The 24,973-nt window shown below is 44.6% G+C and overlaps 2 long non-coding RNA genes across 26 annotated transcripts in view; one reads left to right on the top strand and one right to left on the bottom strand.

Moving 5' to 3' along the window:
* Positions 1-19,789: 19,789 nt before the first annotated feature.
* LOC149126785 (uncharacterized) lies at positions 19,790-23,466 on the bottom strand. 3 transcript variants are annotated; one of them, XR_016234230.1, is made up of 3 exons: positions 21,824-21,960; positions 21,558-21,737; positions 19,790-20,143 (listed from the first exon to the last, which is right to left on the bottom strand). It is a non-coding gene; the product is annotated as an uncharacterized LOC149126785 (long non-coding RNA). The 3 variants fall into 3 exon arrangements; XR_016234231.1 differs by lacking the exons at positions 19,790-20,143; positions 21,824-21,960 and adding exons at positions 20,409-20,658; positions 23,155-23,466; XR_016234229.1 differs by lacking the exon at positions 19,790-20,143 and adding an exon at positions 20,409-20,658.
* The window catches only part of LOC149126784 (uncharacterized), a 73,933-nt gene continuing 71,226 nt past the window's right edge, over positions 22,267-24,973 (top strand). For 13 of the 23 annotated variants that reach the window (XR_016234221.1, XR_016234220.1, XR_016234219.1 and 10 more), the window contains exon 1: positions 22,418-22,554. This is a non-coding gene — a long non-coding RNA (uncharacterized LOC149126784). Of the gene's footprint in view, positions 22,555-24,973 lie in introns of all 23 variants that reach the window. The other 10 variants (XR_016234223.1, XR_016234222.1, XR_016234226.1 and 7 more) reach the window with 8 other exon arrangements.

Here is a 24,973-nt window from a genome sequence, read left to right as displayed (position 1 = left end):
CTGATCTGAGTACATGCTGATATGGAACACGCCACGACTTCTGGCCCCTGTTGGAAAGCCCAGATACTCTGAGGACCATCTTCACTTTTGTCCCTTGTCCCGACGACATTTCCGACTTGCTTAGTTTTAACCTCTGTCCAGCCTCCGCTCTGGCCCATAGAGCGTGTATTTAGCTCGCTTTGTCTCCCTGATCTTCCAAGCCAACTCAGATTTGACCTCAGGTTTGCATCTGCTTTTTGTAGAGATTTAAGCTCCCTGATTTAAAGCAGAAAACCAAATAACAACAACAACAAAACAACGGAACTGAACTTTTCAAAGAGATGGACAATTAGGTGGGTTTACATCCCATAAACCAGGGATTTATAGGCAAGACACCAGCCTAAGCAGCCAGAGAGCTGGCCCTTCCCTGCTGTGGCTGACCTCCCCCTGGGATGCCGCCTGCGAATGACAGGCGATGGACTGTTCCAGCTTCCCTTGTTTTTCTACAGGACATTTCCATTCAGTGTTTGCTGAAAAGATCAGCTGTGAGCCTTCACGTCTAACCCAAGATGAATCCTTTACCAAAGAACGCATTTTCTGACTTGATAAGCACCCAGAGCCCAGATTCAGAAGACTTGAGCAAACTCCTTTTGAAAATCCCAAGGGGGGCTTTCGTTTTCAGAGATTTCTTTATTCCTACTCCTTAAGAAAATAAGAAAGCAAACTGGATATGAGGGAGAAAAAAAATGAGTGATTTCTAAACCAGTTAGCTTTGAGGCACAGAAAGTAAAAGATGGAATTCTCTGACCATCACACGTTCTGGGCATGTGCTGAAATGTCACACTGTAGCCCAGAAAGAGGAACAATCGTCACATGGCACAAAAAATTTTTAAAATACATATTTTTTTCAAAAGATGAAATTCCTGGTGCTCTCTCTCTTGACTGCAGCTTTAGGACTGGGAGCTGCCCGGGAAGACGGAGTTAACACAGAAGCCACACTCGTCTGCAAGAGTCCAGTGGCAGAGTTCTCTCTTGGTTCTCTCTTTGTAGTGATGACTAGGTAGTTCTGCCAGTTAGTGTGGGGCCACGGGCCTGGCATTTGAACGGGAAGTGAGGCCAAGCCTAAACGAAATCAAACTGTGAATAAAGGAAGATTAAAATCAAAATTGACAGCATAGTTCACAAAGCTAGTGCCGTGGCTCAGCTGCCTGGAAGTTGCTACCGTCATAACGCTTTGGACACGAGACATGAAAAAAATTGCCTCGAGAGCTGTGGGCTGAGGAGGTTGTGAGAGGCACATTTGTCTGCACGCTGGTGTGCCCATGACATTGGAAAGGTAGGAGGGGCTGGTGCGAATGTCGACGGGCTGATAAGTTTCTTTGGAGACAGCCTATAAAGGCTGCCAGGAATGCGAGGAGCCTCGTGTTCTGATTCAAAAACTATACTTCCCATGCTTTAGAATCACGGCAATATGATTTGATTTGAGTTATTTATTTTTTCCTCATACTATTTGTCAAACTTTTTTTTTTTTTTTTGACAGGCAGAGTGGATAGTGAGAGAGAGACAGAGAGAAAGGTCTTCCTTTGCCGTTGGTTCACCCTCCAATGGCCGCCACGGCTGGCGCGCTGCGGCTGGTGCACCGCGCTGATCCGAAGGAAGGAGCCAGGTGCTTCTCCTGGTCTCCCATGGGGTGCAGGGCCCAAGCACTTGGGCCATCCTCCACTGCACTCCCGGGCCATAGCAGAGAGCTGGCCTGGAAGAGGGGCAACCGGGACAGAATCTGGCGCCCCGACCGGGACTAGAACCTGGTGTGCCGGCACCGCAGGCGGAGGATTAGCCTAGTGAGCCATGGCGCTGGCTTGTCGAACTCTTTACTTAGCTATATGATTTTAAAATAACTCCTTAAGAAAGAACATTGCATTAGGGATCGGGAACTTGGAGCTCCATCCTACCTCCTGATAACTCACTGTGTAACACTGCACAAAACGCTTAATTTTGACAGGTTTGTGTGCCAAAATTACTGTTTTTTTTTCAATTTGGGGAAGGGGAAGGAGGAGGCCATGGGTGATTGGGGGGGGGGGACTGGATTGGGATGAAACTTGGTGCTGGGTCTGGGTTGGACAGGCTCAAAGCCAGAGCTCAGAGACACTCAGAACAGGGCTCAGCCACAACTGGATCCAGAGAGGTTTTGGTTTATTGCCCAGCATCTTGTCTGGGACATTAGGTTGACTAGCTGCCCCCCAAAACATATGTCCACGTCCTCACCACCAGAACCTGTGAAGGTGATCTTATTTTGATAAAGAACTTTTGATGATGCATAGAAGTTAAGGATCTTGATATCACTCTGGATTTGGGGTGGGCCCTCAATCCAGTGACAGGTCTCCTTCTGAAAGAAAGCAGAGGGAGGTTGGAGAGACTCGACACACAGGGAAGAAGGTTACATGAAGACAGAAGCAAGCATTGGCGTTCCTAGCCCCAAGAATCCCTGGATCCACCAGGAGCTGCACGAAGCATCAAAGGATTCTCCCTGGAGACGTTAGGAGGAGGGCGGCTCTGCCGGCACCTTGATCTCATACTCTAGCTTCCAAAACTTTGAGAGAATGAGAGGTTCTATTTTAAACCTGCAGTTTGGGGTAATTTGTTGCAGCAGCCCTAGGGAACTATTACCTAATAGCCTAGAATCTCTTGGGGGTTGGCAAGAAACTTGATTCCTCCCTTGGGTTTCACTTAAACCAGCTTCACTCTCCAATGAAACAGGAGGTGGGAGCGTCTGTCCCTGACCCTTTCAGACACTGTGCTGTTTCCAGGAAGGGGAGGGCTTGCTGCATTTGTCCAGCCTACATCCAGAAACCCAGAAGCAAGTCTCATCCCAACCCATCCCCTCTCCGCAATCTCCCACGGCCTACTTCTGCCTCCCTTCCCCAAACTGAACAGCCAAAGGATCAGACTGTGAGCAGCTGTGGGGTGACGGTGCTGGGAGGAGACAGTTTTCCCATAAGCACTTCCTGAGGGAACATGAGAGATATGCTGACAAGAGAGGAACAGCTGGTACCAAGTCGCTGGCTAAGGGTCATTCTTGGAGTGGGCACTTCATTGAGAACGTGGCTCTCAGTTGGCATAGGCCCCTACACTCTGTGCCACCAGATTGCAATTCCATGAGTTCACCATAACCATGCTGTAGACCTGATCCAGGCCCCTGGTACTGCCTGTCCTTCATGTAGATCTTTGATACATCCTTAGGCCTCATTCATTTCCTGCATCCCATAATAACATCTTCTGGGCCCCAGTGGTTAGCCCTGTTTGGTGCTCACCACTCCACACTTTGACCCAGTTGTCCTGTGACCCATAATGTGGTTAACACCTTCATTCAGGCGGAACAGCTCTCCTTAAGGTCTTGGGGAAGTTCACTGAGAAGAACCAACTATGCTCTGATAGGAGCTACAGAAATACTCTAGGGGGCGTTTTCCTTTTTCTTAGGCACAAATAATTATAGTCTTACACATTTCAGTTTTAATTATTAAACCATTTAATATTTTTTAAAGATTTTATTTATTTATTTGAGAGGTAGAGTTACAGTGAGAGGAAGAGACAGAGAGAAAGGTCTTCTTTCTGTTGGTTCACTCCCCAAATGGCCGCAATGGTTGGAGCTGTGCCAGTCCGAAGCAAGGAGGCAGGAGCTTCTTCCCCGTCTCCCATGCGGGTACAAAGGCCCAAGCATCTTCCACTGCTTTCCCTGGGCAACAGCAGAGAGCTGGATTGGAAGAGAGGCAGCCAGGATTACAACTGGCGCCCATATGGGATGCCGGCACTGCAGGTGGAGGATTAACCTACTACGCCATGGCGCCAGCCCCTATCTTTTACTATTTTTAATTGTGGTGAAATACACATAGCATAATATTTACTTTTTTCAAGTGGTTCAGCAGTGTTCAATGTACTCATGTATCTGAACAACACCAGTCTCCTGAATCTTCATATGCAAAACTGAAACTGTTTCTGTTTAAGTAACTCCCTATTCCTCTTCCCCCCAGCCCTGGGCAACTACCATTATAATCTCTATATCAATAATTTGGCCATTATGTATATTTCATACAAGTGGAATCATATAGTATTTGTCTTTTGTGTAACTGACTTATTTCATTGTCTGTAACATTCTCAAGTTTCGTCCATGCTGTAGCCTGCGTCAACATTCTCTTCCTTATCATTCATTATTCCTTCACTCTTTATTGAATAATATATATTTTTCAATTTGACAGGTAGAGTTACAGACAGTGAGAAAGAGAGACAAAGGTCTTCCTCCCATTGGTTCACTCCCCAAATGGCCGCCAAGGCTGGCACTGCGCCTATCTGACTCCAGGAGCCGGGTGCTTCCTCCTGGTGTCCCACGCAGGTGCAGGGCCCAAGCACTTGGGCCATCCTCCACTGCCTTCCGGGGCCACAGCAGAGAGCTGGACTGGAAGAGGAGCAACTGGAACTAGAACCCGATGCCCATATGGGATGCTGGCGCCGCAGATGGAGGATTAACCAAGTGAGCCACGGCACCAGCCCCTTGAATAATATTTTTCAATACTGAACTTATTGAATAATTCCTTCTTGACTAAATAATATTCCATTTTGTTTATATCACATTTTTAAAAATCTTTAAACATTTTTAAATTTCGATTTGTAATTAGTTTTCAACAGATTTAATGTGATTTGTAGATATAACTCTAACAACATAATGATATTGCCTTCTTCCCTCGCTCTCTCTCCCTCCTACCCTTTTAACTTCTCCCTTTCTTTCTTTTTAGTTTTTGAGATAGCATACTTTATATTATAGTAAAAAGGCTTAATACTTCACTGAATAATAAATTTAACAAGTAAAAAGCAAAAAGACCCTAGTTTCATGGGAATGTAGACAACAGCTATAGACAATAATTGAATGGAAAAATGACCATTTCACCCATACAGAGTAAATTTTAAATTAATCACAGATCATTAAAACTATAGTAGTATGATATTTTTAATCATTGGCTTGGCAAAGGTATAAGTTAAAAAACTATAGCAGCAGCCGGCACCATGGCTCACTGGGCTAATCTGCCTGTGGCGCCAGCACCCCAGGTTCTAGGCCCAGTTGGGGCACCAGTTCTGTCCCGGTTGCTCCTCTTCCAATCCAACTCTCTGCTGTGACCTGGGAAGGCAGTGGAAGATGGTCTAGGTTCTTGGGCCCTGCACCCGCATGGGAGACCAGGAGGAAGCACCTGGCTCCTGGCTTCTGATTGGTGCAGCGTGCCAGCAGTAACGCGCCGGCCGGCCGTAGCAGCCACTTGGGGGATGAAGCAGAGGTTAAAAAGGAAGACCTTTCCTCTATCTCTCTCTCTCTCTCACTGTCTAACTCTGCCTGTAAAACAAAACAAAACAAAAACAAAAACAAAACCAACCCTATAGCAGCAATAAAGATACACACAGACATTTTTTTTTTTTTTTTTTTAATTTAAGCTCCCACATACAAGGGAGAACATGTGGTAGTTGTCTTTATGGGATCGCTTATTTCACACAACATGATGTCCTCCTGTTGTGTCCATTTTGCCGCAAATGATAGAATTTAATTTTTTATAGCTGAATAATATTCCATTTTATATACATACATACATACATACATGTATGTATCCCACATTTCCTTGATCCATTCATTTGATAATGGACATTTTGGTTGACTTGGTTGATTCCAAATTTTGGCTATTGTGAAGTGTTGCTATAAACATGGTAGTACAGGTATCTCTTTGATACACTGTTGGAGTCTTTGGGTATACATCCTGTAGTGGGATTGTTGGATAATATGGCAAGTCTGTTTCTGGTTTTTCAAGAAATCTCCACACTGTTTCCACAGTGCATGTAGTAATGTACATTCCCACCAACAGTGTATAAATGTCCCCCTTTGTCCACATCCTCACCAGCATTTGTTACTCCTTGTGTTTTGGATTTTAACCATTCTTGCAAGAGTGAGGTGATATCTCATCCCTGATGGCTAGTGATGTTGAGCATTTTTTAATATTTTTGACCACTTGTATTTCTTCATTTGAGAACTGTCTATTAAATTCCTTGGCCCATTTCTCAACCTGATGGGTTGTTTTTTGTTGTTGAGTTTAATTTGTTGATATATTTGGGCTATTAACCCTTTGTCAGATTGGTGTTTTGCAAACATTTTCCCATTCTGTTGGATGTTTCTTCATTCTATTCATCATTTCCTTTGCTATGCAAAAGCTTCTGAGTTTGACAGTGTCTCTTCTGTTCAGTTTTGCTTTTGCTACCTTTGTTTTGAGGATCTTGTCTTAGAAGTCATCCCTTCCACCAATGTCTTAAAGTGTTTCCCCTACACTTTCTTCCAACTATAGTCTCAGGTCTTAAATTTAGGCCTTTGGTCCATCTTGGTTGATTTTTGTATGCGATGAGGTATGCATCTAACTTTATTCTTCTATATATATAAATCCAGTTTTGTAAGCACCATTTGTTGAAGAGATTATCCTTACTACACTGTATGGTCTGAGAACTTTTGTCAAAAATTAGTTGGCTGTATGTACATGGATTAATTTCTGGGTTATCTATTTTGTTCCACTGACCTGTGTATCATTTTTTATGCCAGTACCATGCTGTTTTAATTAATATAGCTTTGTAGTATGCTTTGAAGTCAGGAATTGTGATGCCTCCATATTGATTTTTCTTGCTCAGGATCTCTTTGGTTATTCTGAGGCTTTTGTGATTCCCTATGCATTTTAGGATTGCTTTTTCTAATTCTATAAAGAGGGTCATTGGTATTTTGATAGGGATTGCATTGAATCTGTAGATTGCTTTAGGTGGTATAGATATTTTAATGATATTGATTTTTCAGACCCACGAGCAATGAATATCTTTCTGTTTTTGGTGTCCTTGATGATTTATTTCATCAGTGCTTGATAATTTTCATTGTAGATATCTTTCACCTCTTTGGTTAAATTTATTCCTAAATATTTGATTTTTTTGGTAGCTATTATGAATGGGATTTCTTACTTGATTTTTTTCTGTGAGTTCATCATTCACATACAAAAAAAGCTACTGTTTTTTGCATGTTTATTTTGTAACCTGCCATTTTACTGAACTGGTTTATCAATTCTAACAGCTTTTCGGTGGTGTGTTTAGGTTTTTCCATGTATACCATCATGTCATCACAAACATGGATAATTTGACTTCCTCTTTGCCAGTTTTGATGCTCTTCGTTTCTTTCTCCTACAAATTGCTTCTACTAAAACTTCCAGTACTATATTAATGAGACTGGCAAAAGTGGACATCCTTGTCTTGTTCCAGATCTGAGGGGAGGTGCTGTCAGTGTTTCCCCATTCAACATGATATTAGCTGTTGATTTGTCATACATAGCCTTTATGATTTTGATGAATGTTCCTTCTATACCTAATTTGTGGAGTGTTTTTTATCATGAAGGGATGTTGAATCTTATTAAATGCTTTCTCTGCATCTATTAAGATGACCATATGGTTTTTGTTCTTCATTCTATTGATGTGATTTATGATGTTTATTGATTTGCAAATGTTGAACCACACTTGCATTTCTGGGCTAAATCCCACTTCATCCTGATGTATGATCTTTTTGATGTGGTTTTGGATTTGATTGGCTAGTATTTTCTTGAGATTCTTCGCATCCATGTTCATTAAGGATATAGATTTGTAGTTTTGTTTTTGTGTCTTTGTTGGTTGTGATATCAAAGTAATGCTGGCCTCATAAAGAGAGTTTGGCAGGGTTCCATCCTATTCAATATTTTGAAATAGTTTTAAGAGTATTGGAGTTACTTCCTCTTTGAATGTTTTGTAGACTTCAGTGGTAAAGTCATCAGACCCTGGACTTTTCCTTGATGGAAGACTGCTTCAATCTCACTGCCTATTGTGAGTTCATTTAGGTTCTCACTATCTTCTTGATTTCATCCTGGTAGGTTATATGAATCCAGGAATTTCTCTATTTCTAAAAGGTTTTCCAATTCAGCATATAATTTTTCATCGTAGTTTCTTATGACCCTTTGTATTTCAGTGGTGTCAGTTGTAGTTTATCCTTTTTCATCTCTAATTTTATTTGCATTTTTTCTCTTTTTTATTTGTTAGTCTGGCTACAGGTTTGGTTCATCTATTTTGCTTGTCTTTTCAAAACACCAACTTTTGGGGCCAGCACAGTGGCTCACTTGGTTAATCCTCTGCCTGCAGCGCCAACATCCCATATGGGCACCAGGTTCTAGTCCCAGTTGCTCCTCTTCCAGTCCAGCTATCCGCTGTGGCCCAGGAGGGCAGTGGAGGATGGCCCAAGTGCTTGGGTCCTGCACTCGCATGGGAGACCAGGAGGAGGCACCTGGCTCCTGGCTTTGGATCAGAGTAGCTCTGGCTATAGCGGCCGTTTGGGAGGTGAACCAACAGAAGGAAGACCTTTCTCTCTGTCTCTCTCCCTCACTGTCTAACTCTATCTGTAAAATAAATTTAAAAAAAAAAAACTTTTGATTCATCTTTTGTGTATTTTTTAGTTTGAACTTCACTTATATCTGCTGTGACTCTTATTATTTCTCTCCTCCTGCTGATTTGGGGTTTGGTTTGTTCTTTTTTTTTTCCTAAGTCTTCAACATGTATTATTAGATCTTTAATTTGAGAGATTACTCTTTTTTAATATAAGCAATTAATGCTATAAACTTCCCACTCAATACTGCTTTTGCTGTACCCCACAGGTTTTGTTATGTTGTGTTTTCATTTTCATTTATTTCAGGAAAGTTTTTGGTTTGCTTTTTACTTTCTTCAATGACCCTTTGATCATTCAGTAGTATTCTGTTTCATTTCCAAGTATTTACGAGTGTTCTTTTCTTCTTGTTATTGATTTGTAGTTTTATTCCTTTATGGCCTGAGAAGATATATGATATGATTTCAATCTTTTTAATTTGCTGAGACTTGGTTTGTCAGAATTTCTTGTAAGGCTTGTCCGTTGGTGGTGAATTCTCTGTTTTTACTTATCTGGAAAATATTTTATTTCTCCTTCACTTTTAAAGGGTAGCTTTGCTGGATATATTATTCTTGGTTGTAATTTTTTTTAGACTTTAAATATGTCATCCCACCCTCCTCTGGCCTGTAGGGTTTCTGCTTAGAAGTCTGATGTTAATCTAATTGGTTTTCCTTTATATGTATCTTGATACTTTTCTCTTACTGAGAATCTAAAGATTCTCACCTTATCTTTAACTTTTGACAGTTTGATGACAATATGCCTTGGAGAAAACCTTTTTTGGCTGTCTGCTTGGGGTTCTTTGAGCTTCTTATATCTGGATGTCCACATTGTTTCCAAGATCTGGGAAATTTTCAACTGTTATTTCATTTGGCAGGTTCTCAATGCATTTTTCCTTTCCTTCTCCTTCAGGGATGCCTATAATACAAATATTTGGTCAATCCTCATATTTTGTGTAGACTTTCTTTATTTTGTAAAAATTATTTTCCTCTTTATTTTTGTCGGATTTAGTTATTTCAAAATTCTTATCCTCAAGGTAAGATATTCTTTCCTCCATTTGTCTGTTCTGCTGTTAAAGCTCACAACTGCATTATTTTTTCACTGATTGAGGATTTCATCTCCAAAATTTTTGTTTGGTTCATCTTAATGAGTTCTATCTCAATAACATTTTCATTCATGTCACCCATTGATTTCCTCATGCCAGTCTCCCTAGTGAATGTGATAGTTAGGACCTTGTTTGTCGCTCCCCCTCTTCGTGGAGGAACGACACAGGACCCTGCGCTGTTCTTTCGTCTGCTCGGCCCTCCCCGGGTTTGCTGCTGGTTCTTCCTGGGTTGGCTACCGACCCTTCCACCTCCGTGGAAGGGCGGTTCCCCCTAGCCACTTTCCCCACTTCCGCGGGGGAGCGGCACACCGCCGGCCGGCTCTCTCGGGGGCTGCTCAGATGTTCCTCAGGTGTTCCCCGGTGCATGTTGTCTCTCTCCTCCTTTATAGTCCTCTTCCGCCAATCCCAACTCTGCTACCCACACGCCGAGTACACTGCTCTTCTCCAATCAGGAGTAGATCCTACAGTTTATTGGTTGAACTGGAGGCAACTGTGTAGAAGCTGTTTCTCCCTTCTCAGCGCCATATTGTGGGAGAGCAGATTCATAGAATAAGTCTTAATTCCAGTAACTTAGTCTAGTCTGAGTTGCTCCCCACAGATCCCCCTTTCTTTTTATTTTTTGGCGTTGATACGCGCCTGTCTTCGGTGCCCCGCGGCACACACTCTGCTCTGCTTGCTGGAGTTGCCCACAGGTGCTTACAAGCCCTACCAATCAGGCAAACCGAATCCAGGTCCTCTCTTTGCCATGTTGTGAGGAGGTTTTTAGGCGCTGATGCATGCCTGTGTTCGGTGCCCTGCAGCGCATGCTCTGCTCTGCTAGAACTGCCTGCAGGTGCTTACAAGCCCTACCAATCAGGCAAACCGAATCCAAGCCCTCTCATTGCCGTCTTGTGGGGAGACTTATTGGTGTTGATAACGTGCCTGTCTTCGGTGACCTGCAGCCGCCCACAGGTGCTTATCGTCTTACTAATCAGGCAGACCGAATCCAAGCTCTCTCATTGCCATGTTGTGGGGAGGCCTTATTTTTCTCTATTTCTCTATCTCTGGGCATTCCTATTTCTCCTATTTTACTTCTATCTACCAGCATTCCTATTTCTCTCATTTTACTTCTAAACTTCTGTTTCTCTTATCCCCGCGGCTTCCCGGCGCCCGCCCCGAGGCTGCTTCTCGGCGGCTTCCCGGCTCTGAGCCGCTTCAGCCCGCGCTTCTCTCATCTGTGCGGCTTCCCGGCTTCGCGCGCGCACTCCGCGGTCTCCGCGCCCCTTCGCGCCCGCACCACGGCCTCGCACTAGCCCCGCATTTCCTACTCACGCCCCGTGCGCTCTCCCCGTTTGTGCCCCGTGCGCTCTCTCTGCGCGCGGTGGCTTCCGCGAGTCACACAGCGTAGCTTACGTTTCCGCCACCGGTATTCAATCTAAGTTCCCCGGGCTAACCTGGCGAATTCAACCTGGCTCACGTCCGCGCCCTTCGGTTTGGCTTCCCGTCTTTTGCTCCCCAGGCTAATCTGACGGATTCCAACCTGGCTCACGCGTCCGCCCCTAGCTTTAGCTTTTCACCTTTTGCTCCCCGGGCTGACTTGACGAATCCCAAGCTGGCTTCCATCTCCGCCTCAGCCTGCCCCCGCGGCTTCAATTTCCCTAACATTTTTCTCTACCCGGTATGTTTCCCTAAGTTTTCTTCCAACAATATTCCTCCCTCATTTCTCCTGGCTTCTCCCCACAGTCCATATCCGAGTCTGTTTGTTCTAGCTTTCACTTTCGCTTTCGACCTTAGAGATTTCTCCCAGCTTCCCCCCGTAGTCCGTATCTGAGTCTATGCCTAGGCTTTTGATAGCTTCTTCCGGCACCTTTTCCGTCCGGCTTTTCCCTAGGCTCTTTGCTAGTCTCTCTCTCTGGTATTTTCCCACTTCTTCCCGTTTCTTCCCTCCTAAGTTTCCTATCCGAGTCACGGCACCATTATGTCGCTCCCCCTCTTCGTGGAGGAACGACACAGGACCCTGCGCTGTTCTTTCATCTGCTCGGCCCTCCCCGGGTTTGCTGCTGGTTCTTTCTGGGTTGGCTACCGACCCTTCCACCTCCGTGGAAGGGCGGTTCCCCCTAGCCACTTTCCCCACTTCCGCGGGGGAGCGGCACACCGCCGGCCGGCTCTCTCGGGGGCTGCTCAGATGTTCCTCAGGTGTTCCCCGGTGCATGTTGTCTCTCTCCTCCTTTATAGTCCTCTTCCGCCAATCCCAACTCTGCTACCCACACGCCGAGTACACTGCTCTTCTCCAATCAGGAGTAGATCCTACAGTTTATTGGTTGAACTGGAGGCAACTGTGTAGAAGCTGTTTCTCCCTTCTCAGCGCCATATTGTGGGAGAGCAGATGCATAGAATAAGTCTTAATTCCAGTAACTTAGTCTAGTCCGAGTTGCTCCCCACATTGTTCTTGATGCTAAGGGAGACAAGGGTGGCTGCCCCTTTGTCCTACTGGCAAGCCTAAGTGATGCCGGCGCTTGTGGCACCAATTGCTGTGGCTCTAGAACTGGGTGATGTGGATGGACCCTTTCTCAGGTCCTACTGGGAGAGTCCAACTGGTGATGTGGCATATAATATAGCCCTAGTCCTAGGACTATGTGATGTGAACTTAACCCTCTAAGAGAACTACAGGGTGACTACAAAGCATACAGATTTTGTTCTGGAAAGTATGAAGTACGTTCTTCCCTATATCCACCAGGTATATTTTAGTGGGATTGAGAAATTTAGAACAAATTTTTACAGTCCTGTTGTCACAGGGTACAGTGGGTTTATTACCCAAATGTCCCAGGTTGGGAGCAGATTTTTTTTATGGGCTGCTTCTGGTGTTAGCCCCTAGAAGCTGACGTGCATCACCCTGGTTCATGTAGAGTACGTGGGTATAGCTCTGAGGCTAATGCCCCAAAACACCTACAGTTGCAAGATGTAGAGGGATCTGTCCTTTGCCCAATGCGTTGCCCTGACTCTTATTATGGTGCTAGTAGAACAGATGTGTGCTGTGTGACTTTTCACTGCCAAGTACAGTGCTCTGCAGGAGTTGGGGAGGGAAAGGAAGGAAGAAACATGACTTCCCTGCTCCAAGCCAAGCAGTTGCTTAGTCCTGAGCCAGCTCTCCAGGCTGAAGTAAAAGTCAATGGGTGACTGTGGAATTCCCTCTCGGGCAAAACAGTGAGGATTTTCTTTCTGCCTTGACGGGGTAAGATGGCGGCTCACAGCTGGCAGCTGGATGTACCACGCGGCTGCTGGCAGCAGTGTCTGCCTTCTCACCATTTGTCCCGTTGAGTCTTCATTTTTTTTTTCACTTCTTCACCAAAATTTTCCATCAGTCAGACCCCTGAAAACATAGTTCTTACTTTGTTCTTTTCATATCCCAGAGCAGCTTAAGTTAGTGTGACTGTACTCTCTTCAGCCACCTTGGATCTTCTGTTTGGGCCACATTTTGTTTATGTATTGACTGATTGGATATTTGGGTTGCTTCTACCCTTTGTCCATTGTGAACATGCTGCTCTGACATAGTTGTGCAAATTATGAATGAAATGTTTAATTCTTTTGTGGGATAAATTGTCCCTGTACTTTTCTTTGCATAATATCATATCTCATTCCGAACTAATATATACCATGTAATTGTTATTATGAATGACCTTGAAGAGATTCTAGGAGTGTAAGGCAGTTCTCATGCGATTCCCCTGCCACCTGCTTTCAGCCAAAGCTCCCAAGGGAACCCACAGCACATTGATAAACCATTTCTAGCAGTTTCCATCCTGTTTTGTCATGAAGAATTCTATGAGTGGCCTTTGCCTCTTTGCTAAAGTGTGTCATTATTCACACAGCAGAACTGGAATTGATTTTCATCTTCTACTTATAAATGTTTATAATCCTGTAGCAAATACTACAGCATTCTAAGACATTATTCCCTAGAATAATTCCCTTGACCCTTTAGATCATCTTAATAGAATTTGATTGACATTCAATGAGAGGAAGGCCATAGCATTCATCTTTGCATTCCTAGTGAACTCCTTTGCCATCCCAGCCTATCCTGAAATAAAGATTTGCAGGTTCACATTCCCTCCAAACATGCCCTGTGGATTGGTGTTGCTTTCTAAACACAGTCCAGTTCCTCTGAAAGTCTAAAGCGCACTTTTAGGCATGTGGTCGAGGCCAGGAGCCATGCAGCCACTCCACTGCAGAGAGCAGGAAGGATGCAGAGGCTGTCACGTGGCTATCAAGTGTAATCTGGATATTCTTGGTCTCCATAGCCCTATCCTAAATGTTCTTTATTTCACATTCAAAAACAGCAAGAGGAAGTATTAGGATAAGTAATAGAAGAACTATTAGTAGAACTAGTAATACTAATAGAATTAGTAATAGAAGAACTGTTGAAAGCTGATCACTCATCTATGTCATCAAAGAGGCCCCTTCTTGGCCAAGTACCTAGTACGTGACCTTGTCTTCATCACATACCCTCTCTATGCCTCAGTTTACTCATCAGTAATAAGGGGTGAAGAATGGTGCCCATGTCACTTTGTTACAGTTATTATTAAATGAATCAACATTTGTAAATGCTTAGATGACAGCCTCCCACACATGTAGCTCTCAATATCACATCAGCATGGCCAGATTACTAGTTTGGACTGGATCAGAGCCATTTTTCATCCTTACTTCTCTTCTGCCCAATTAGCCATGGAGGAGGAAGGCTTCTAAGGGAGAGCAAGTCACTTGACAGGAATAGATAAAGAATCAGCATTCTCTCTGCAAGTGACTCTGCAACCCATGTCCCACCTTGATTGGTGACAACTTCCAGTAGACAAGAAGTAGGAACAAGGCTGATGACACCAAGGACTTAGAAAGAGGACCTTGAAAGTACAGATGCTCCTCAACTGTGATGAGCTTACATCCTGATAAACCATGCTAAGCTGAGAATGCCTTGAGTCAGAAATCCACCGAATGCACCTGATCTGCTGAATGTCTTGGCTAAACCTCATGTAGCTTTAACAGGCTCAGAACACTGACATTAACCTACAACTCAGTTAGGCAAAGTCATCTAAACAAGGCCTATTTTACAGTAAAGCAATGACGGTCTCATGTAATTAATCGAATATCTGTACCCAAAAGACACTTGCAGCACAGCACACTGCACAACACCAGGGTTTCCCCCTTGACCTTGGGGCTGTCTGGGAGCTGTGCCTGCTGCCACTCTCTGGCACCACCAGAGAGAATCAGACCCCACTGCACTAACCTTGGAAGATTAAACTCACAATCCTAAGCAAGGTGTCTATTGAATTGACATCATTTTTGAACCAGTGTTAAATCAAACTGGTTATAAGTCAGGGACTATCTGAATGAATGGCATAAGAACAGGTCTGTTTTTAGAATTTGTTCTGAGTGTTGATGGTGCCAATCAGTGGGATGATGCCACATGGAGAAGGCTTTTTTTTTTTTTTTAAATAAAAAATATTTATTTATTTATTTGAGAGAGAGAGAGAGAAAGATAACCCATCCACTGCTTCACTCCCCCAAATGGCTGCAACAGCAGGGGCTGAGCCATGCCAAAGCTAGGAGCCAGGAGCTTCTTCCAGCTCTCTCACATGTGTGCAGGGGCCCAAGCACTTGGGCTGTCCTCCACTGCTTTTCCAAGCACATTAGCAGGGAGCTGGATCCTGGGACTAGAACTGGCACCCATATAAGGTTGCCAACATTGCAGATGGTGGCTTAACCCACCATGCCACAGTGCCAGCCCCATGGAGGAGGCTTTGAAGGCCATTTTGGAAACCACACAAGGCCGGCGCCGTGGCTCAATAGGATAATCCTCCGCCTTGCGGCACCGGCACACCAGATTCTAGTCCCAGTCGGGGCACCAGATTCTGTCCCAGCTGCCCCTCTTCCAGGCCAGCTCTCTGCTATGGCCAGGGAGTGCAGTGGAGGATGGCCCAAGTCCTTGGGCCCTGCACCCCATGGGAGACCAGGAGAAGTACCTGGCTCCTGCCATCGGATCAGCGCGGTGCGCCGGCCGCGGCGGCCATTGGAGGGTGAACCGACGGAAAAGGAAGACCTTTCTCTCTGTCTCTCTCTCTCACGGTCCACTCTGCCTGTCAAAAATTAAAAAAAAAAAAAAAAAGAAACCACACAGAGTTAAAGAAAAAGAGAGTGCCAGCCGCAATGGCCTCTCCCTACTGTGTCCTCCATCCTAAAGCCCAGTCCAGGTTAGTGTGACATGTGGGCTGTAGAGGAAATAAATGCAGTGCCAGTCTCTGTGTGCATGGGCCTGCTTGTCATAACAGCCTGATCATTTGCTCAACTCCATTCCTTCCTGCCAGACCCTCCCACTAATTCTCAAAATTCTCAGTGCGTATCCTGAGCGGCTGCAGCCTGCCCTTATCTTTTACGTAAACAGCCTTTCAAAGTAATGAAAGAAAGATGTTGACTTTTATGGCTCATAAAGCTGCTCGCACATATCCAATGTAGCACAACCGACTTCCATTAACAGTGTAGTTTAACACTTCTTCACACTGCGGGTATCTTAAATTCTCAGTAGCCAACGATGAATCGAGAATGAAGCCAACAGGGCTGCATGGAGAAGAGGTGTGCTTATAAATGAAAGACTGGAGTCCCAGATAGGAAACCAGACACCTTCAAGACATGACAAGGGCAGGCTTTTGAGTGTCACCACAGAACAACCGTGAAGTTTACGATGGTTTTGGAGTGTGTCCTCAAACTGTAAGCCTGACATCAAATCCCTCTTGGTCTCTGTGTTTTTTATCTGTAAAATCAGAGGGTTGGAGTTGATCTCTGAGTCCCCTTTTGGTTTGTACATACTATTACTCTGCTAATATTGGAGAGATTGTGGCCTGATTACATGGGGTTACAAAATCCATCACAAATTCAGACATGGCGGGGAGCTGGCCCAAACACTCACCAGCTACTTTTAGACATGATGTGTGTGGCTGGCCTTCGCAGATGACTCACTCATTCCAACCTCCTGATAGGTCCTGCTTTCTCTGCAAACTCCCCTCCGAAGCATGTCTGAACAGCACTGCCCCTCAAACACAGCTATAGGTTGACCCTTTTCTTCCAGCTGGTAACCAGAGCTACAGTCCCAAAAGTCATCTGGATCCCACCCATGCCACCCTCAGCTCCCACAACCCACGTACAGCCCCGGTCTCTTCACCTTTCTGCACCAGCTTCCACCGCTCCCAGGCATCTGTGTCAGACTCTCCAGCACACCCTCTGCTGAACACGGCTTTTGCAAAAATAATTACAGTACCCATCCTTGTAGGATAATATTCTAAGACCCACAGTGGGTCTCTGAATCCATGGATAGCACCAAACCCTATTGATAAGGGACCTTCAAAATGGAAAAAATGGCATGAAAAGATTATTTTGGTGCAAGAATTTTTTGAAATGCATGCATAATGTTTTCATAATAGGCATTTTTCCATGAACTGGTTGAAAATGCTCTATACATGGATTTTAAAAGTTTGTTGCATCGAAACACATTGCTCTTTTCACTTCATTTTCATAAACTTTTAGAACTGCCCTGTGTTTTTTTCCTATATATGCCTATGGTGAATTTTAATGTATAAATTAGGCACAGTAAGAGATTAGTCACAATAACTAATAAGAAATAGAACAGTTATAACAATAGACTGCAATAAAAGTTATGTGACATGGTTTATCGCAAGTATCTTTTTGTACTGTAGAGCAACCTCAGCGTACGATTTCTTTCTTAGGTTGAGGACTTTCACCCAAGAGAAGCAGTCGCCGCCTCCTCTTGGCACATCTGACTTGCATTGCTGCTCTTGCACTTCAGGGTCTTGAGGAAGTTAAATAAGGGCTATTTGGATTCAAGCACTGCAATCCTATGATCATGGAGCTGATAACCGGGATGGTTACTAAGAGACTGACAGGGCGGGTAGCGTATACAGTGTGGATATGGGGGTGAGTCACATCTGGATGGGATGGAGCAGGTCACCACAAGATTCCATCATGCTTCTCAGGATGCCATGCAATTCAAAACTTATGAAGTGTTTATTTCTAGTATTTTCAGGCTGTGGCTGACTGTAGGTAACTGAAGCCTTGGAAAGTCAAACTCGGGCTATGGGGAACCCATTGTATTCCCAATCCACCTCCTGTTCACTGTTCTGCAGATGAAAAGGGAATTAACCCTCATGTCAAGGCAATGGTAGTATGAGATGAACTCATGGTCCCTCTTTGGTCACCCTGCATAACGGGAAAAAAAAGCCATTTATCTAACAGGGAAGACTGAGGCACTCACTGGGTGGCACCATTTTAGCCACAGCCTGAACAGGAAGTCACCCCCCTCTTTCTCTCCTCGAGCTCCTGTGGTTCTCCCCTTGGTGCAAGGTGCTGATCTGTCTTCCAGAAGCAGCCGTAGGAGCCCATAGTTCTCTGCCCACACCCTCTGACTTTCTCTGGTGAGCCATTTACTGGACCCTTTGCCAGCTGCAACTTTCTGTACTGTCTGGGCACTTTCCTACAGGCCCAGCTCCCCAAGAGGCAGACCCAGCCTCCGTCCTTGAGACGCAAGGAGCAGCACATCTGTTAGGGCAGGCTGAGCCCTGGTTTTGGAGGTGTAGGCCACCTCACCCGGGAGAAGTGCGCTTTGCACAGTGGGGCTCTACTCCAGTCCTTGTTTGGTATCTTTATTCTCAGCTAGTGGAATGCTGCAGTGGCTGACAGATGCTGGTGGGTACCCCACACACGCCAGCAACATCGGATGGGAGCCAGGCTCTCAGCTTATGCACACTTTCAGGTTCCCACCCTTTTTCTTCACCAGAAGTGGTTTTCCTGGCCCATTTTCCCATGAACTAAAGAGATCTTTCCTCCACATCTCTCAAGCACAGGTTTTTCCAAATTTACTTCTTCCATAGAAACCTCCAGAAATCTTTTCAACAGACAGCACCCCTCTACCATGAATTTTATTCTATAAATTCTACATAAATTCTACATAAATTCATAAATTTCAAAATGTCAAAGTACCCTGGTTATTTTCTTCATGTTTACCATCTCTTACAATTGTAAATGCTGTTTTTCCAACACCTGTCCTGTCCCTTATATCTAGTAGCCTCATACCCTAGGTTAAGTTACATATTTTTGATTTTGTGCAATTGTATTCATGTGTTCAGCAAAACCTCTGTTACACACAACAGGGAGGCATGAGAAAGACAAGAAGAACACACACTCACCATTCTTGAGGATTTCACACAAGACGGGGGAGAAGTTCTGACAAAATGTTGTCATAGAGAGGTGAACAAAGCTGGGAAAACGGAAGAGTAACTTGCTTTGCCCGGGACGCATTCAGTGAGGGAACACAGCTGTGGTACAGCAGGTTAAACCAGCATCTGTGAAGCCGGCATCCCGTGTAACTGTCAGTTCGATTCCCAGCTGTTCCACATCCAATCCGGGTCCCAGCTCATGTACTTGGGAAAGAGCAGAAGATGACCTTTGTACTTGGGCCCTACCACCCAGATGGAATTCCAGGCTCCCGGCTTTGGCCTGACCCAGCCCTGGCCGTTGCAGCCATCTGAACCAGCAGATGGAAGATCTCTCTCTCTCTCTCTCTCTCTCTGTCTCTAATAAATAAGTAAATCTTTTTATAAAGTAAAAGAAACCCTTCTGCTTGGTGAGCCTTTACATAGTGGGGAATGTGTGATGGGGAAACAGGAGTTAACCACACAGCTAAGAAGGTTGGATGACCAAGCAGGACCCACGAAAGGGAGTAATCACTCTCTCAAACCTTAGCTACGATTACTCATCCCACGAAAGATAGATAGATAGGCAGCTGCACGAAGACAAAATTGCGTTTTCTCAGAAAGAACACGGTACATGCAGTTGTGGCCAAGGCCTTAGTCACTCCCTGGGAACTGTGTGCACACTACTTGGCTGTGCGGGTCAGTACTGCTATCCAGGGTTGAGCACGGAGACTCTGGTCCACCTCACCCTCACTTCATAGCTAAGGGAAGTGAGCACAAACCACATTCATTCATTTACTTCATACTTAGTAACGGCTTGTCGTAACTGGTCCCTATCTTAGCATGGCCAAGGAAATTATTATCTTATATCCAGAAATAAATGCAAAGGTGGAGTCATCAGATTTCAGTATTTTACAAGTACAGGTGCTTGAACATTTCTGGAACGCCATCTCAGACTTCTTTTTTATTATTATTTATTTGACAGATAGACAGTGAGAGAGACAGAGAGAGAAAGGTCTTCCTTCTGTTGGTTCACCCCCCAAATGGCCGCCATGGCCAGAGCTGTGCCGATCCGAAGCCAGGAGCCAGTGCCTCCTCCTGGTCTCCCATGTGGGTGCAGAGCCCAAGCACTTGGGCCATCCTCCACTGCCTTCCCGGGCCACAACAGAGAGCTGGACTGGAAGAGGAGCAACCAGGACTAGGACCCGGCACCCATATGGGATGCCGGCACCAGAGGTGGAGGATTAGCCAAGTGAGCCACAGCGCTGGTCCCCTGGACTTCTTTTTCTCTTCATCTTTCTCCTTCTCCTCCTCCCCTCTTCTTTGTTGTTCAAATACTGTACTGAAAGAAATTTCTTCAAGTGAGATTTGGTTTCAAATCCCAGTTCTGTCGTTAACTAGCTATGTGACCTCAGTCAAGTCACTTTACTCCGCTAAGACTCAATGGTTCTATTGTGTGAGGTTTTAATGAGATAATGAGCAGAAAGGGCCTAGAACAGCATCTGGTACAAAGTTAATGCTTTGTTAAAAAAGATTTATTTATTTATTTATTTGAAATGCAGAGTGAGGGGGGAAGGGGAGAGACAGAGAAAGGAGAGAGGAGAGGAGGGGAGATGAGAGGAGGGGAGGGAAGGGAAGAGAAGAAGGGGAGAGAGAGAGATCTTCTACCCACTGGCTCATTCCTCAAATGGCTGCAGCAGCCAGAAGCCAGGAGCTCTCTCCAGGTCTCCCACATGGGTGGCCAGGGCCCAAGCACTCCAACCACCATCTGCTGCCTTCCCAGGTACATCGGCAGGAAGTTGGGTCAGAAACAGAGCAGTCAGGACTCAAACAAGCACTGCGATTTGGGAGCCAGTGCTGCAAGCAGAGGGTTAAGCTGTTGTGTCAGAGCACCGATCCCCACCCCCGCCCCAAAGTCAGTGCCTAATCCACGACATCTACTGCTTTAACAGACCCCGTTAGATACCACTAAAGTGTCTAAAACCTTTGAATGAATTAATTCCAAGAAGGACCAACCTACCCACAAAGTCTGTTGGGATGACGTTTTGGTGACATGTATCAGAAATTCCCTGTTTATATTTATGTACACTTGACCTTGGAAGCCTGATCTATTTGGTCAATTTCAAAATTTCCCTTCATAGTAATTCTCAGTGAGTGTCCAGGTTTATCTCTTTCCACTTTCTAGAACTGATTCTGCCTGCCCAAAGTGACCTTAGCTTAGCCTAGTCCTACAGAGAGCTTTGGGGCCGAAGGTTTTAAAATCACTAACAAGTTCTCTGAAATGCATATATTCTGCCATCGGTGAAATCATCCAGTACCAACAGCAAGGAAGCAATAATAGTGAATTATTAATAGCTATTAATTATAAATGAGTGGAAAAACTAAGCTCAGGTTTCTTCTGACCTCTTTTCAAAATTCAAAGCAGGCAGGTTGCGAAGAGAATGCCCTCTCACGCATCCAGAATTGGTGGTGTAGCACAGCCACAGATGCGGAGTCACCGAACACAGAATCCCCAGTGAGAGCCTGAGCGATTCACAGGCCTTCTCCAGACATGAAACTCGGGCTGCTCCTGCACTTTGACCCTGCACTCCCCACAGTCATGAGGTGCCCATGTGACCCAGCTGCTGAGGGGCCCTCACACAGCAAGGGTGCAAGATGGTCTAAATGCCAAGGGATGGCAAATCCTTATAAAGACCTTGCCGAATCTATACATCGATTGCTAATGTCTTACAACTCCGCAAAGCTTAAATGATTACCTTTCCTTAATCTTTGTCTTTGACTAGCTGCTTCTCTGTGGTCTGTGGACAGGTCCAAGTGCTATGCACCCCAAAATCGCAGCTGCTAATGAACAGGCATGGCAGCCCCCAGTCATTCTCAGCCCAGCAGCAGTCAGCATTCTGCTAAGTGGATGATGGCTTCCTGTGCCTTGGTTGCACCTGGGGAGAATGAAAAAGAATGAAATTAATGGTTGGATCCCACTCCTAGCACAGGGCTCGAAAACTTTGCTGCATATTAGAATCACCTGGGGGAATTTGGTAACCTCCCCAGGCCCAGGCATTGCCCCAGGCCCAGGCATTGCCCCAGACCCATTTTATTGTCTCCAGAGGTGGCACCCCACCATCAATCACTCTTTAAAACTTGAGAGTGACGGTGCTGGAAATTCTGATGTCAGTGGTAGCTGGGAGCTCCCTGGAACTGGCTCCTGGGCAGAGCCCTGCCCTACCAGCAGCCCAAGCAGTAGAATAAACACAGATGAGGAGGTGCAAATCAGCAAGGACACATCCACGTTAAGGAAAATGGTAGGAAGAACAGAGCTGCCCAGGGGAGGGGGCGGAGGGCCCTGTGTTGGACACAGCCTTGGCATTCACTGTTGCCTGTACAACGTCCAAGTTCCCTTTTATTCTTTGCTAACAGAGCACCGATTTTGTTCTGCCAGCGACATGCCCCTTAAAAGCACTCCGTTTCCCAGCCTGGCTCGCAGTGATGAGCAGACACGTGCCGTGTCTCTAGCAGGTGGAAGTCATAGAGCAGGGAATCTGGAAAAGCTGTTTGCAAGGCGCCAACTCAGCTGGAAGAGACTCTGTTTGTCCTACTCCCTTAACGCTTGCCGGGAACAAAAACGCGAGGCTGGAGCTTAGAACCCTGACGAGGACGCAGCCACCGCACACCAAGAGTGGCAGCTCAGAAAACTTGGAAGACTGGGAGATTATGAAGCCACCAGGGAGCCACCAAACCACTGTCCGCAGATGGCAAGTGAGGAAATGGTCCCCTCTCTGTTTAAGGTTTTCTTTGTGTTTGCTTTATATTTCTGTTCTGGGTGTTACACCATCCAAAGAAGGAAGCGAAATGATGAAGCAGGTAAGAGAAGGAAAGTATCCACGGGAAAGTCACAGGGAAATCAAGGCACAAAGTGTGAGTTAAAAAAAAAAAAATAATGCGGAGAAGGACAGAAACACTGTGCGGAGAACATTTGTATTTTAGGGATAACCTGTTTGCATCATGTTATTATTTGTTTTTTCCTCTTGGTTTGTCATCTCCTAGTTTCATGACTCCTTCTGAAGCTTTCTTGGTTTGGGGTCCTTCTCCACCTTCACAACTCTAAAATTAAGAGCCAAGCCATTTATTTCAAACATACAGGAGAGCACTTCAAAAAGTTTCTGGCACATGGAGTTAAAAGCTAATTTTGGTGTAAGTACAATTTTGAAATCCATGCATACTTTTCACAACACGCTTTTCTGTTGACTTTTAAACTCTGTATGTACGTGTTCATTGAAAAGGCAGAGAGACACACAGAAGACAGACAGATAAAGCAAGAAAGATCTGCCATCCACTGTTTCACTCCCCCCCAAATACCTGCAATAGCCAGGCCAGGCTGAAGCCAAGAGCCAGAACTCAATCCAAGTCTTCCAGGTGGATCTCAGAGACCCAAATACCGAGCCCTCACCTGTTGCCTCCAAGTGCGGATTAGCAGGAAGCAGGACCAGAGCTGAGACCAGAACCAGGCACTCTGATACGGGAGGCAGGCTGTGATTGACTGCTGGGTCAAATGCCTGCCCTTGTGGTGGTCTTTCTGAAGGCCCTACCTCTGCATGGATTTCAAAATTGCTTTTGCCCAGCATAAATTTATCTTTGAATTCAGTTTGGAAGTTCTTTTACATATGCAAATAATAATCATGCAAAACAAGTGAAGCCATTGTTTTTTTTTTTTTAATTTTCTAGCACAGAACATTTTCTTTAACAACAACAACAAAAAAACTATTGCTTACACAGATTTCTTTAACACAGCATGTTAAACTAAATGTTTGTATGAAAAGAGGAGAAGTTGGCTATGTCGGAAGGGCAGCAGGAACACTCCCTCAGGGCAAGGGAAATTTTAAAGTAGAAAAATGTTTTTAAGTAACTTCCTGAGTTGCCACTAGGTGGTGAAGCTGGCTTAAGGCAGTTTTGTGTTCACGTGCGGTGATTCTATGTGCTTCAAAAAAAATTCTTGAAATAGAATTTAGTTTATTGTACAAAATATTTTGAAGTCCTTCTTTGCATTTTTTTTCATAATGCGTGTTTTTCACGGACTCTTGAAGTGTGCTGCTCTATGGGACATTTTCAAAGTTTGTAAATAGTATTGTTTCTTCCCGGAATTGACTTCCACCCAGGTCTGGGTTTCTCTGAGCTTTGTCAATCATACCTAGGGAATGCCTTAAAAGAAAATACACCTGCTTCTAATTTGTCTTTGTCTCATTATTAGCAAGAGCTCTCTCAACACTTGTATGGATTAATGAACCATTTCCAAATTTTGAAAGCTGAGAAGATGATTAAATGTGTTCAATGGGATGAGGCCTGTAAAGTGCCCATTATTGTGCTAGCCAAATTTAAGAGCACATGTTGGTTTCTGTTGCTGTTCTTTTGATTAAGAACATCTCATTCTGGGATTGGATTTATTAGCGTTGCTTCTACTTAGTGATGGGGATTTGGACTTTTTGAGATAAACCTTCTAGTTCCTCCAAGTGCTACTTCATATTTTTTGATAAATTATTAAAAAGAATTGTTGAAATTGGTAAATTGAAATATTTTCAATTCTCTTACCTTTTGCTTCTTTATTGCTAATCCTTTCTGAATATAAGATGCCTGATTTCAGTGACAGCACCAGGTGATGGGAAGTGGCTGACAGCTGTGTGGTTGACAGTCCTGTGTCTCCATAAACGATGGTGAGCCTCAGTCTCCCTGGGGCTGTCCTCATGTGAATGGGCAGGAAACTAACAGCCTCTATTTTTCTTAATGTTTGGAAGAAGCTAACGAAAGTAAAAAAAGCAAATTCATTGTCTTGTAAATGCCAGATAAGCTAATTATGAGAAAACACCAAGACACAAGAAACTCTGATCTTATTTCCTTTTTTATTGTGTTAATTGCACATGTTTACACTATCATGGGTGATAATTTGATACAGGTATTCCATGGGTAATGATCCAATTGGGCTAGTAGTTAGCATTTTCATCTTCTTAAACTTAAAAAAAGTTTGATTCACAATAAATAAGTGTACATATCTATGGGGCACAACATGATATTTTAACCAATGTATACAATGTTACTTACTGATAAAATGAAGGAAATCAACACCTCCATCTCTCTAGTCCTTAATACATTGGAGCCTTTGAGAGCTTCTCATCTATTCACAAAA

This window comes from Oryctolagus cuniculus, chromosome 5, assembly GCF_051225735.1.
Source record: "Oryctolagus cuniculus isolate XC-2025 breed Fujian yellow rabbit chromosome 5, ASM5122573v1, whole genome shotgun sequence".
Lineage (NCBI taxonomy): Eukaryota > Metazoa > Chordata > Mammalia > Lagomorpha > Leporidae > Oryctolagus > Oryctolagus cuniculus.
Note: the sequence above shows the minus strand (reverse complement) of the source record. Positions and strands in the feature narration are given on the sequence as shown.